General features: G+C 30.2%; 1 protein-coding gene across 3 annotated transcripts in view; it reads left to right on the forward strand.

Moving 5' to 3' along the window:
- Nucleotides 1-4090: 4090 nt before the first annotated feature.
- Nucleotides 4091-13698, forward strand: part of LOC129952461 (rap guanine nucleotide exchange factor 4) — a 225633-nt gene continuing 216025 nt past the window's right edge. Inside the window, exon 1 of one of the 3 annotated variants that reach the window (XM_056065049.1) lies at nt 4091-5543. The gene's annotated coding sequence lies outside the window, so the exon portion shown is untranslated. The remainder of the gene's footprint in view (nt 5544-13698) is intronic. The other 2 variants (XM_056065047.1, XM_056065048.1) reach the window with 2 other exon arrangements.

Consider the following 13698-nt stretch of genomic DNA (forward strand, 5'->3'; position numbering starts at 1 on the left):
TGACAGTTTTACAACGTGTAAAGTTAACATAAACCCATAAGTAAGGTTAGGTTATAGTGGCTGTCCAAGATGGGAACGGACACACTTAGGCCAGTTTAATGGCCCATTGTGATACCAAATGAATCTTGAGGCTTCTTCCTTAGCGCAATGGAACCAGCTTGAGTCCCTTACGAAACGTGAGAGGCTTATTGTACCGATATGATTTAGATCGTTCAGATTGTTAAAGAAGAATTCTCCTAGGTAATTCCTGCGTTTTCGACCCAGAGCAGGACATGTGCAGAGAAGATGAAGAACCGTTTCTTCCTCTTCCTCGTCCATACAGCTTCTGCAAAAGTCATTTGAGAATACGCTTAGTCTCGTGGCGTACTTTCCTATTAGACAGTGACCGGTTATGACACCTATTATCGAGCTTATATGCGATCTGCTAAGAGAGAGCAAGCACCTTGAACGTTTTAAATCCAGTGTTGGCCAGATGTTTTTTGTGACTTGACACGTCTTGACACCTCGTGCCTGCCCTCCTCACAGCGTTTTGCATTAGCAGCAGTTTACAAGAAGCTATTGGTATGCCAGTACTTGAATATTAAACTGCTGCGCCATCTCCATTAGAGATGATCGACAGTTATGGACTGTTATAGAGTTTCTTAAGACAGAGTCCAGAGATTTGATAGCGGCCTGTCTATCAGAGAAAATACGGATATCAGATGTTGATATCAAGTTTTCTTTGAGCCAGGACAAGACATCCTTTATCGCCAAAAGTTCCGCCTGGAACACGCTACAGTGATTGGGAAGTGGGAATTAGAGACTTAATTTCAGTCGTTCAGAGTACACAGCTCCACCAACCCCTTATTTGGTTTTCGACCCATCTGTGTAAAAATGGATTAACTCATCCTCCAAGAATGTTCTATCCTCCCAAAAATATTTGGGAGGTATAGAAATCTGGAAGTTTCTGTCGAATTGTGTGCTTTGGAATTGATTCTAAATACCTTAGAATTACGGAGTGGCCAATGTTGTTGTTAGTCCACTGCGACGAAGCTTTGAGGCAAATAGCAGAGCTTACAGCTATTTGTTTGCTAAATATGTCAATATACCGCAGACGGGGTCGTGCGAAGCGATCCGCTTATACATAAGCAAACTGAACGTTGGACTTTATTTAGCTTATCCCTGTCTATACCTTTCTCTAAAGCAGTCCACCATACTGCCAAACCGTACGTTAAAATCGGTCTGATTACCGATGTGTATAGCCAATTCGTGATTCTGGGTTGTAAACCCCATTTATTACCAATAGCTTTTTTGCAAGAAAAGAGAGCTACAGTAGCTTTTTTGACTCTTTCCTGTACGTTGCGTTTCCAATTTAGTTTTTATCTAACACAAGACCCAGGTATTTAGCCTCGTCTGAGAATTACAATATATTATATTATTATATTAATATAGGGAGGGTTGACAAATGGAACTTTGTATCTCCTCAGAAATAAGACCAGATCGGTTTTATGTGGGTTAACACCCATTTCACACCGATCAGCCCAAAGTATTAGTCGGAACAAGGCATTTTGTAAGAGTTCTTTTAGGATATTAAGATGCTTTCCTGAAACCGCTATATCAACGTCATCCGCATAGGCTATCACTCTGAAACCCTCCTGATCCAGACTAGTTAGTATTTCATTCACCACTAGGTTCCAGATGAGAGGGGATAGAACACCACCTTGCGGTGTCCCTCCACTAACAAATCGTCTACCAGAAGAGTTGCCCCTTGCCATTATCCATGGATGGTACTTCCTTCCAGAAGACTGGGCATCTCTATCTCGGTATGTGCATCATCAACCAATTCTTGTGGAACAATCACATACGCGATGTAAGCAGTTTTTCTTCCCCTTTGATATGGCTGTTATCTACAAAATTTGCATAAGTCCAAAGATTGAGTATAACTCTCATCTCTGGGCTAGTGCTCCTGCAACTTACTTAATCATCTTGGACAGCATTGAACGTACAGCATTCACATTGATTGGTGATAGTAATGATCTTTACGTCGCTTGAACACCTTCGTAAAGTTTCTTGTTTCAATGTTTTTCCCCGTTTATGCTCAAGAGAAATAGCAAGCCGCATGCCTCCCCTTAAACAGTTCAACCGTAATAATCGCGCTTCTAGGAATTCTCGAGTCCAACTTCAGTCTAACTGTCAAATACAGAGATTCGTTCTTTAGCCGTACTATGCGAGTGTGGAATGCCTTATCACACTCTGTTTTTCCCAGCCATTGCAATATTCAGGAATTGAAAACCAATATGCACCAACACCTCTTTTCAACCCCTCTCTCCCTATCCCAGTAATCACAAAATATCCCCTTGAGTGTGCGGTTATTATACAAAAAAAAAATAATTTTTTGAATCTGTAGACAGAAAAGACTTTATTTTAAAAGGTTACTTAAGAATGTATTTCTGGTTTCAAGTAAAACTCTTTTCTTCCGTAGGTCTAACGGTTCCTCAGTTTGCTATTCATTCGTAAATGTTTGGTGAGGAAAACGTGTTTGAGATAATTTTTTAATTACTCTTTTTATCTAAACACTCAATTTTAGACTAAGTTAATTTAGAATTAAGATCGCTTAACATAATAATTGCATTGAAAGAAAATGATATTCAGAATTAAAATTACAAAAAAGGTAGACGTTTCAGTTTTTTTGTTATTGAGAATCATAAACAGCCCCCAAAAAACCTGAACCGCTGGAAATTAAGGAAGGTCTCCTCCTAGTTAAATACAAGGTTACTCCTCTATATAAATGAATAATAAATACCAATGACTAATGTAAAAAGAAAACAAATTTATAATGTGTGAAAAAAAAAACAAATTGAATTTTTAAAATATAAAATATATTTGAAAGGCGTACATATGTATAATGTTAGCCTTTACAGCCGTGCATACACACATATTCATGCCGATTATAATAACCGAAACAATACAATATGCTTGGTGTGTGTGTTCTCCTGAAAACGCGCAGAAAAAGAATTTTGGAATTTTCAACAATGTTTGAGAAGATAAACCTTTCTGGGACCTCGTTTCTGATTAGTGCATTCAAATAACGAACAAACAACAATAAAAAAAGGGAGTTAACAATATTCTTATTATTATCTAAAAGAACTGATTCTACTTCTACTAAAAAAATCAGTGTTTGAGAATCTTAGCTTTTCGAAAAATCCTTTAAGGTAGTTAATTCCAAGTTTGTATATGCACTTGACCTTTCGTTCGATTTGAAAAAAAAATAAACAATAAATCCTGATTGTATAGGTATTTATAGAAAGCTTAGAACTTGAAGTGACTTCTATTGGCCTAAAATATCCCCCTGTTCTATTTTTTCTCCACGAAAATATATTTTTAAAGTATCTCTTGATATATAAGTAGGTACGAGGAAAAGTAACGACTATCTTAGCCTTTTTTTATATATTTTTTGAGCTTTAAGGAGATTAAAGGAAGATTGCATCAATCAAATATATATGTACCTATGTATGTCTATGTATCTATTTAACAGCATTGTGTTCGAGTATACACCTAAAAAAGATGCCTAAAAATAATTCGTAAACAAAGACACTCGCTGGCAGTCGTCACCGCCGCTTCACCGCACGTTCATTATCTTAAACTTAACCAGGTATAGATATTCACCTTATTTGGCATAACCACACTGTTGCTCAAAGAAAAGTCTATTGCTGCTTGCTTTCATCATAATATCAGCTCAGCTCAAGTCCCACAAGTCAAAACATTGGATATATTATACAAAAAACACAACACTCAGTCCTGTTGTACTCTGTGTACACGTACATGTCCCAGTGCCATGTTATAAATTCATATCCTGGAAACTGGAAGTTCAAATAAATATTTAAGCAGGAGAAAATTAACTGCAGTAACTTTTTTGACTACTTCGGCGCATGTCCGCACTTTCGTATTTTATAACCCTGTTGCTATATTTTCTAAACAAAAAAGCTTTTTTCAATTTTCCAGGATTATTGCACTGAGAAGAATTAAGTTTTGGTTTGTTCTCTCATGTTGGTCAAAAGGTACATTTACCTGGCTGGAAGTCTTCAGTTGTTCAGCAGCTGTCGATCGGTACGGTATTGACTACATTAGAAATATTATAAATCTCAAGGTGGTATAGATAGATTTTCGCTTGCTCGCCGGGATCTCTATAGCAACAACAACAACATACATTAGAAAAACTTTTGAATATTCAATGATTTTTTCTTAGTTTTTATTTTTCATTTTTCGTTTTCCATTTTTATTTATTGGTTATACGTTTTTGTGTCTGCGATTTACAACGATTTTTGTCTACAAAACAAATAAAAAGATACTTTAATTCACTTCGGCAATAATTTGTCCTACAACTGTGGGCGGCAGTTAAAGAAACCAGATTCAGTGTTGAATTCAAAGAACTGCGTGCGGGCACTTTGGAAACGAAACCAAACCAAAACGAACCGAACCGATGTCTTTTTCGCAGTCTTAGTTTTGGCTCGATGTGATTAAGACGTGTCTGTTATTTAAAAGATAAAGTATCTGTATCTTTGGAATTAATTTTGTCAAGGCGCTTCGTCCCCGCTGAATCCCAAGGTGTTTTATTTATAATGTCACAACATAACCATATCCAACGCTCGGGTTGATGATAAAAGAAGGTCCTTTCAGTGACGTCTCATTAATTTGGATACAATTTAAAAACGAGATTGAGAAATTCAGATATACCTCCGACAAACGACAGTGTTGGCCTTGTTACAAAGGAAAGGTGGCGCCAAACAGTGATTTAAAAAATGTTTTTTTTTTGAGTGTGTACCTTAATCTTGAAAATTTAATATTCACTCTTTTCAAGCAATATCAAAGTGAGTTTTGAATATTTTTTCCATTAAAAAGATACGAGTATACTCGCGGTGTTTCTTTTTTTGGGATGTGACGAAGACGATACGTGGGTTGAAACTTGTTTTGTGCTGTGAGTTCGTTTGAATATTGAAAACTGCAAGGGTTTTGTTTACTTACTTAGATTTTCTCGTTTTTTTCTCTTTAAAGCCGTATTCTCAATCTTGAAAGTAGACAACAAAATAAAAAAAAATAAATTATTTGAAATTGAGTAGGCTCGGCAACGACAAGTCTATAAGAGAAAATGCATTGAAAGATAGAGTATCTTTGATAGTTATTTTAATTGTATCTTTTTGTGAAGTTAAGTTGAAAAAAAGTAGATATACTTGCATGTTTTGAGTATCTGGTGTAATAATTTAGTGAATTAAAAGAGCTTTAAATTGTTTCATTAATTGGCTCGATAAATAATTTTACCCAAAAAATACTTAAAAAAAATAACAAAAACAAACCATCAGATAAACCTACGCTACGTGAGGATTACTGTTTTCGGTGAAGCGTAAATGGATTTTGCGGTTTCGATTTTGCATCGCTGATAAATCGTGTGTAAAAATTCAAATGAAAAATGGATAAATATTGACTTCCGCACAGGGCAGTGGGTTGAATTGATTTGGTTGGCTTTTTGTGGTTTTCCATTGCACATTGCACTTAACATAGTTAGAGAGGTGAGTTGATGATGGTTTAGATGTATAAATGTACATATTTTTGTGTCGTGTGTCGTGAGGAAATGATGTTTAATTGTTTTATTTATATTTATTTGGTTTTTATTTGATATAAAATATTGATTGCAAAATAAAAGCACTTAGGAATTTTAATTAACAAAACAATTTAAAAAAATATTGAAAATTCAAGCATTTTTTGTTTTGTGCGGTTATTGATTGTGATTTGTGAAATCACGATAAATACAAATTATTATTTATTTTAGTTTTTTTTTACTATTAAATTTTATAAAATAAATATTTGGATATTTTTTTAAAGAAAACTATTATTATGGCTTTTATCAATTCATTATTCAGGAATTTTAAATAGATCTATGTGTTTGTTGATAAAGTGATTTTAATTAATTTCAAATACAAATTTTAATTTTTATATTTTACGCTTAATTTAGATAATGTAGCAATGGTTTCGTTTACAAAATTGGTTTCGTTAAAAAATCTTATTAAGAGATGATAGAAAAGATTGAAAAATTGATTCTGTCTTACCGCCCGATGAGTTTTCTTGCCAGCGATATGCGTTCTGTGCAAGTCTAGTTAAATTGAAATTTAAAATACTGTTAAAAATTTCTCTAAGATTTGATTTATCAAAATGTTGTTAAAATTATTTAATATTATTTCTCTGTAAGATATGTAAAGCTAAAAATGAGGCTGGGTGGGACCTACACTGATAACTTTCCATCTCGTCTGTCGATTTGTCTTGCTTAAAAGTTTGTTGGTTTTCGTGTTGGGTTAAAGAAGTTGTCAGTTAAATTATTTTTAAAAATTTTAAAATGACCAACAATATTTTTTAGTTTAGAGATAGTTTAGTTTGAAAATCTAGTTTTGTTTAATAGATTTTTACAAATGTTTACCACTTTTAGTAGCATTTCTTAAATTTTCACAAGTTTGATGAATGAAATTAATTTGAGAGCTTTCAAGAACCGAACATCAAATCTTACCAAATTTGCATAATATTTTTTGAAGATTTAATTTTTTTTTATAAAAAACGGGCTTTTGGATTTTTATAAAAAAAACCACTGAATTTCAAAAACAATATTTTCTGTGAAACAATAAAGTTGGAAGACAATATTTTCAATTTTTAAAAACCATTTGAGTCGAAAGTAAATTTTTACCAAGTTTTAGTATTGTTTTTTATTTTAGGTTTTTATTTTTTGTGCAAAGAACTGTCAATTAGATTTTTTCTCAAAATTTTACTGAATGTTGACAACAATATTTTTTCAAAGAAACTAGTAGGTTAAAGCCAATATCTCAAAGTTTTGAAAAGACATTTGTTTCGAAAATCCATTTTTACCAGCTTTTATTAATTTTTTTTTTCGGTTTTTATTTTTTGTAAGAAAAACTGTCAATGTGATTTTTCTCAACATTTTTCAGAATGTTGAAAATAATATATCTTGAAAGACAAAATAAGTTTGAAGCCAATATCTAAAAGCTTTGAAAAGATATATGGGTCGAAAATCAATTTTTACCAACTTTTATTATTTTTGGATTTTTTTTTGTAAAACTATCAATTCTATTTTCTCAACATTTTTTAGGTTTAATAATAATTTTCACCTTTTTTTAAACTGCTATGGTAAAAAAACCACCCACTCAATTTTCTTTAGTGCCTTTTCTGCCTGATTTTCGGTATAACAAAATGTATTAGAAATCGATATCTCTTCTGGTTCATGAGCTATGGACGACGAAAAAACGTCGGAAACAGACATCTTTCTTAAAAGATTTCTCTTGGAACCTTGAAACTTCGAAAAATGTCAAAATTTTCAATTTGATAAATCTGACCCATTATAAATACTTCCTATGTGAAGTTAAAAATGGAATAACCAAAATATTTTTTTTAACATTCAATGCTTTAGAGATACTCTTAAAATTTAAAAATTCTTAATATGCTTCAAATTGATTTGTAGGTCCGTCCAATTTTTGGAATTGAAAATTTTGATATTTCTCGACGTACCTAGAACCAAACTAAAATCTTTTTAGAGAGGGGTTTCTGCATGTAAGGGATATTTTTTTCGTTGGTCATAATCTCACGACCTGTCAGAGATATTGACTTCAAATAAATTTACCTTTATAGATAGTAACATCAAAAGATGCAAAAAGGACTTTGAAAAAAACTAATTTGATTATTTAATTAATCAAAATAATTTAGTATATGTTTTTTTAATATACAAATTTTAAGAAAGGTGAAACATTTGGTTGAATCCAAATATCTCTCCAACCAATGACTCTGGTGACTTCAATTGAATCCTATGTAAAATATTGTGACGTGATATTAAATTGGTACGCATACATTTACAAATAAAAAAACTTAAAAAATATGATTCACCTCGAATATATTGCAAAAAAAAACTTATATAAATTAAAAACTAATTATATGTAAAATATGTATGCTAAAATTTTTAGAAGAATCAATGTATCTGAAATAAAAAAAAACATTTAACAAAGTTGAATCAATTTGTAAAGATTGATTTTTGACTTGAATGTCTTGGCATATCATATAAAAACAAATTCAATTCAATTGACAATTTTCGTATAAGAAATAAAAATCTAGCAACAAAAAATATTACACAAAAATTGTTGAAAACTGATGTTCAATTCGAATATCTAGAGAATAAATTGTGGTATTTTGATTTCAAACTGCTTTATTCAATTCAAAATATCAATTTATTGTTGTTGTTTTTTTGTTAACAACTTAAAACAGTTAAGCAAATGATTTTCGGCTCAAATGTCTTGAGAAAAAAGTATGATATTAATTTCAAAGTTGTGTATCTTACACAAAATGTTGTCATAATTGAAACTTTGTAAAACAGTTCCTTTTTCCTGTTTTTCGATTATTCTTGAATTTGAGTTTTGTAAAGAATAATTTTTGAATTCTATTATATTTTGGATCTTTTCGAAAGTGAATTTGGTACATTTTACTTATTTTAAACTTTGTATGAATGCGAAGTTAAGTTACTTCATAGCAAAATTACTCCCAAAGTCTATTGAGAACTATTGCCAAGTGACTTAAAACTCTCAACCATTCATGTGTGCTAGTAATGTTGTCAGGTATTAACTATAATAACTTAAAGAATACAAATTTGAAACATTTTTTTTAGACAGCCGTCAATTTTCAAATTTGCCTGAAAAGTCTATATTTTTAAGAATTAAATTTTTCAAAATTGTAGTATCAGCTATACTATTTAATATAATTCAAATTTGTGAAAAACCTAAGACTCGAAACAGTTTTGAACTAATTTTGCCGCAAAACTTTTTTCCGAAAAAATCAATAATGTGGCTGTTAGACATTCTAAAATCTCTCAAAGAATAAAAAGTTAAACCATTAAGATAGAAAAAACTTTTTTAAAGATAATTTCAGAAATCGATTTCTTTTAGAAAATGTTGTAAATTATCTACACCGCCATACCGTTGTTGGCCATTGATAATTCTATTTAATTTCTGTCTCATACAAAAATTAACTAAAATCTTAAATTATAATTGCAACTCTTCTAACATTATTTTACAATGTTTGCTATTGCACAATATTATTGAGCGTTAACAAAATACAAAATTTCGAAGACTGATAAACAGCAAGTAATAAGTAAAGTTTAGCAGCTGACATAATGATATTTTGACGCGAGGACTCGATGCAGATGCATGTTGTCTACACGACCCAAGTATTAGTTTTCAACTAAATTATTGTATTGAATCGTCTGGGACGCCTAGCCAATAATATTGTGCAATATTTTCTTTAATAATAATAAGCGTCTAGTGACCGCCTAAATCACTGTCTTATAGACAATTTTTTACATGTTTAAACTGTTCACCAAGATTATATTGTAATGGTTGGTAATGCCCAAATTCTGTTCATAAATGTTAACAGACATCATATAAACTCTTTGAGTATTCTAAAACTCGTGTTCATAAAAGTAGGGCCACAGGCAATTTGCGGTCAGGTTAGCACTTGTTCTTATTACTTTGCTGAATGTTCACGAAAATTGCAAAAAAAAGAATACGAGCGTTTTAATAAATTTTATTTATCGTAATATGATCTTTTTTCGAAACTATTTAACATTCACTTATCATGAATGCCTTTAATGCCATCCGAATATTATTCGATCGTTTTGAGGAGTTTTTAAGCTATGAAATATTTCCTACAAACATCTTTCTAAAGGGTTTCATATTGAAAAATATTATCCTTTTTTTAAATTATTTTCGTATTTCTCTCCGCACTTGTGTCCCATTTAAAAAAAAAACGCTTTCTTTCGCAAAGATTTAATCAATAAGTTTTAAAATGTTCAAATTCATATCCATTTCCAAAATATATGTAAAGTTTCTAATAAATATTTTGTATTTGCCATTTTGTCAAAGTTTTCTATTATTAACACATTTTAAACAAAACATGATAGCCAGCAGGCAATTAAATTTGTGTTTATAATAATCTAAACATATTTTAGGCAAGGCATAGGCATTAAAGCCTGCAATTACGAACTCAGTCATACTCTTCATCCTTAAAAAATAATTTAAAACGATTTATCAAAAGTACTAAAAATAATTAATTTTAATAGAAAATGAAAATGACACACGTTTTTTGTTTGTAATGAATGACAAGTGATGAAATTTATTGGAATTAAAACCTTTTTGTTTTTCTTCAATTTAATTTCCAGCAAACAAGTGACATCCAATTATAAAAAAATGATATGACATCAATCATAACACTGCTTTAGCTGTCGCTGCAAAGTTTTTCCAAATAAATTTGAACCTATACGTATAAGTATATATTTAGTATACTATCTATGGATCTACAGATTTGCATTAAAAAAAGGATTTTCAAACAAAATTCTTCGAAAACTTTTTATTATTCTGTAAAACAATAATAGCTTATTGAATTCCATATAATTTTAATTTAACAAAGTCAAATTGTTCGATTCACCGTTTTGTTGTTTTTGAGAAATATAATTAAAATATATATAATTTTTGTAATCTATGTTGAAAACTATTAAATTGTATTCAAAATAATAAAATTTATTACTGAACCATTACATCTATAACACCTGAAAAGGTTAATTTTAATTGTCTACTCCCAATTCTACTTAGATAAAAAAATAAGTAAAATTTTACACTTGAAGTCATTAGCAGTCTTTTTAATATGTTTTTTTTATATCTTTTAAAAATAAAATACAAATATACACCTACTAGATATAATAAAGTTTAGTTTTACCTTTCAAATTAAAACATTTGAATTCAATTTAAAAAAAAAGTGTGTCTATGACATAATATCAGAAACAATTTTTTTAAACTTGGGTCGTGTAGTAGTTCCGAGCAAATTAAATTGAAAACAAAAAAACTAGCTAAGAAAATAAGTAAATGAGATCCATAGTGAAATTAAAAACAAATTCATCTTCTTTTTTGAAAAACTCATAAGTTCCAATGTTTTTAATTTGTTAAGCTCATTCTTTTTTTCAGTATTCAAAATTGTATATTTTCTTTTTTAAGAAATAAAATATTCTTTGTTTTTATAAAAATTCGAAAACTTTAACTCTATAAAACCGTACGCTATAAAGTTATAATTTATGAACATAAACATGACTGGATATCATATTTACATTTTCTTTATATGGACAAATTAATTCTTGAATTTATACAATTGAGCAACTTTGGACATATTTTTTAAATGTCGATTGCTTATGTTTTAAAATATTGTCTGTATTTTAAGATTTAAAAATGTACCTTCAAAAATGTTAGTTCGCAAAAATTTCAACTTCAAAAAAACTTTATTTTTCAAAAAAATCTACTTTAATTTTTCTATTTGAATTTATATTTTTAGCATCCAGTTATTTAGAGCAAATGGTGACCCACTCTCAAAATATTAAATTTCGAAAATCCAAAATTAAAACAATGATATTTTTCCTATATGTCGCAAGTAAAAAGGACCGATTATGAAAATATCATCTATCAAAGTTTTTACAATGGTTTCATGAGGCTTTTCGAGGCTATGTACGACTAAATTAGTGAGGTAGTTTTGCTCATACTGAGCTTGCGATCATTTTTTAAATTTAATTAAATTTAAAATCTTAGTTAATAATCTCTGTGAAAAATTCTCATTAGTTGCTTATCTTATCTCTCCACGTTAAACTTTTGGAAACTTTAGTAAACTCATACAACTTATAAGAATTTAAAGAAACTAGATGGAAATTTGAAAAATGAGGTTTACTTTGAAAAATCATCATAATATTTCTTTTTAATAACTATGCTTTTATTTACTTAAGTTTAAAAAAACGGTATTAAATAAATTAGGTGGCGCAACAGTCTGTATAGAAGTGATTTACTCAAAAACATAACTCTCAACCATTCCCGTGAGCGAGTCATGTCAACAAAGGAGGGAACTTACAGTTTTATGCCGAATCCGAACGGCTTATTTGAGAAACCTCTTTCCATGAGGAGAATAACTCTTGAAGTGCAAATTCAAGCTTTATTGAGAAAATTAAAACCATTACAATTTGAAGAAAAAAAATCTCAAAAACTTAATTTGGTCAACTTAGAGTTATATGGCTGCCTTAAACAAAATTATAAACATTCAAAAACAAAACCAATTCCATTATTATTTTTAAAATACACAAGTTTTGACTTGTTTGCTTTCTTCATAAAATGGTTTGGTTACCGTTTGCATCTGGTTTTAAATCAGTGATTGACCCCTCATTAAGAATTTTAAATGGTGACAATTTGCCATTAGAGTCCATTAGGGATCTTATTAATGGGTTTCCATGCAAATTTATTTTTTAAAGTGAAGACTTATTTGATATTTCATCGAAGGTGTAGTGTGAATACCCTCAATAATTGAGTTATTAATAGTAATTTTTATCAGGCTTTCGGAACAATCCACAGCAAAATAATTTTCTTTCAAACACTTTTAATTAATTTGAAACCATTTCGGTGATATGGTGATGCTGAAACAAGTACAAAAATTGTGTGTCAGAATCCACCTGGCAAGTGTCTTGTACATTAAATATTTAACTTGCTAAAAGAAACCTTGAATTAAACAGTACTTTTAATAATGCAGTGTTAATTTTTTGCTTTTTTTAGTACCGTCCTAGCATGTTTATTGAATTGAAATCGCTTCTGTAAGTTTATTCCTAGGTAGTTCGTTTCTAGGAGTAGTGGGATTGCTGCGTTATTTATTTTGAAATCTAGAAACTTGCTTTCTTTAACAGTGAAACAGTGTCCTTTTCCACTAGCGTTTCTGAAACAAATCAATCTACACTTACCAATATTGATTTTTAATCTAGATTTTTTGAAATAGTTTTCTATAAGTGGCAACCTGCGTTTAGTTTTATTAAAAGCTAAAATTAGACGAATTCACTTGCTAATATGATAGTATCAGCAGCATAATCTATTGAACCAGGTTCATTAAAATAGTATACTGAAAGAGGGAAGTCTTGGAAATAAATTTTGAATAAAGACGGACCCAATATAGATTCCTGAGGCACACCTGTATAGTGTATATACCTACATTGAAAAAATCAGTATGCTCAGAATTAATACAAATTGAGTTTTTTTTGTTTGTACAAAAATTAAAATTATGTTGATGATCCAAATCAGAAAATTAAGCTTTATAATTTTGTATACAAATCCCCGATGCCAAAGTGAATCGAAGTCTTTTTGAAGGTCAATATCTAGACTCACTGTGCACATTTTATTTCTTAGATTTTGAATGACCTTGTCTTGAAATAGAAGCAAAGCCTGTTCCGTTGAATTTCCTTTTTTAAAACCAAATTGATTGCATACAATGACATTCCTGTATTCGCAGTTCAGTTCAAACACAAACAGTTTACCAATATTAGAAAGAAGAAAGATAGGTCAAACACTACTATACTTGTAGCTTTGATTTTTTCAATTTTTAAGATCATAGCTCGTTTCCAAATGTTTGGAAAATAACCATTATTAATATATTTGTTAAAAATCAACGATTATATTACTACCAAGGAATATATACATTTTCGTAATATATAATTAGAAATTTGTTTGATCCCAACCCTTGAAGAATTTTTAAATTTCTCGCAAGAGACAGTAAATGTGAAAAGCTTTGGCATGTGCAGGGATTGAACTCAAGCCCCCTTTTTATAAAGAAAAT

Source organism: Eupeodes corollae, chromosome 3, assembly GCF_945859685.1.
Source record: "Eupeodes corollae chromosome 3, idEupCoro1.1, whole genome shotgun sequence".
Taxonomy (NCBI): Eukaryota; Metazoa; Arthropoda; class Insecta; order Diptera; family Syrphidae; genus Eupeodes; species Eupeodes corollae.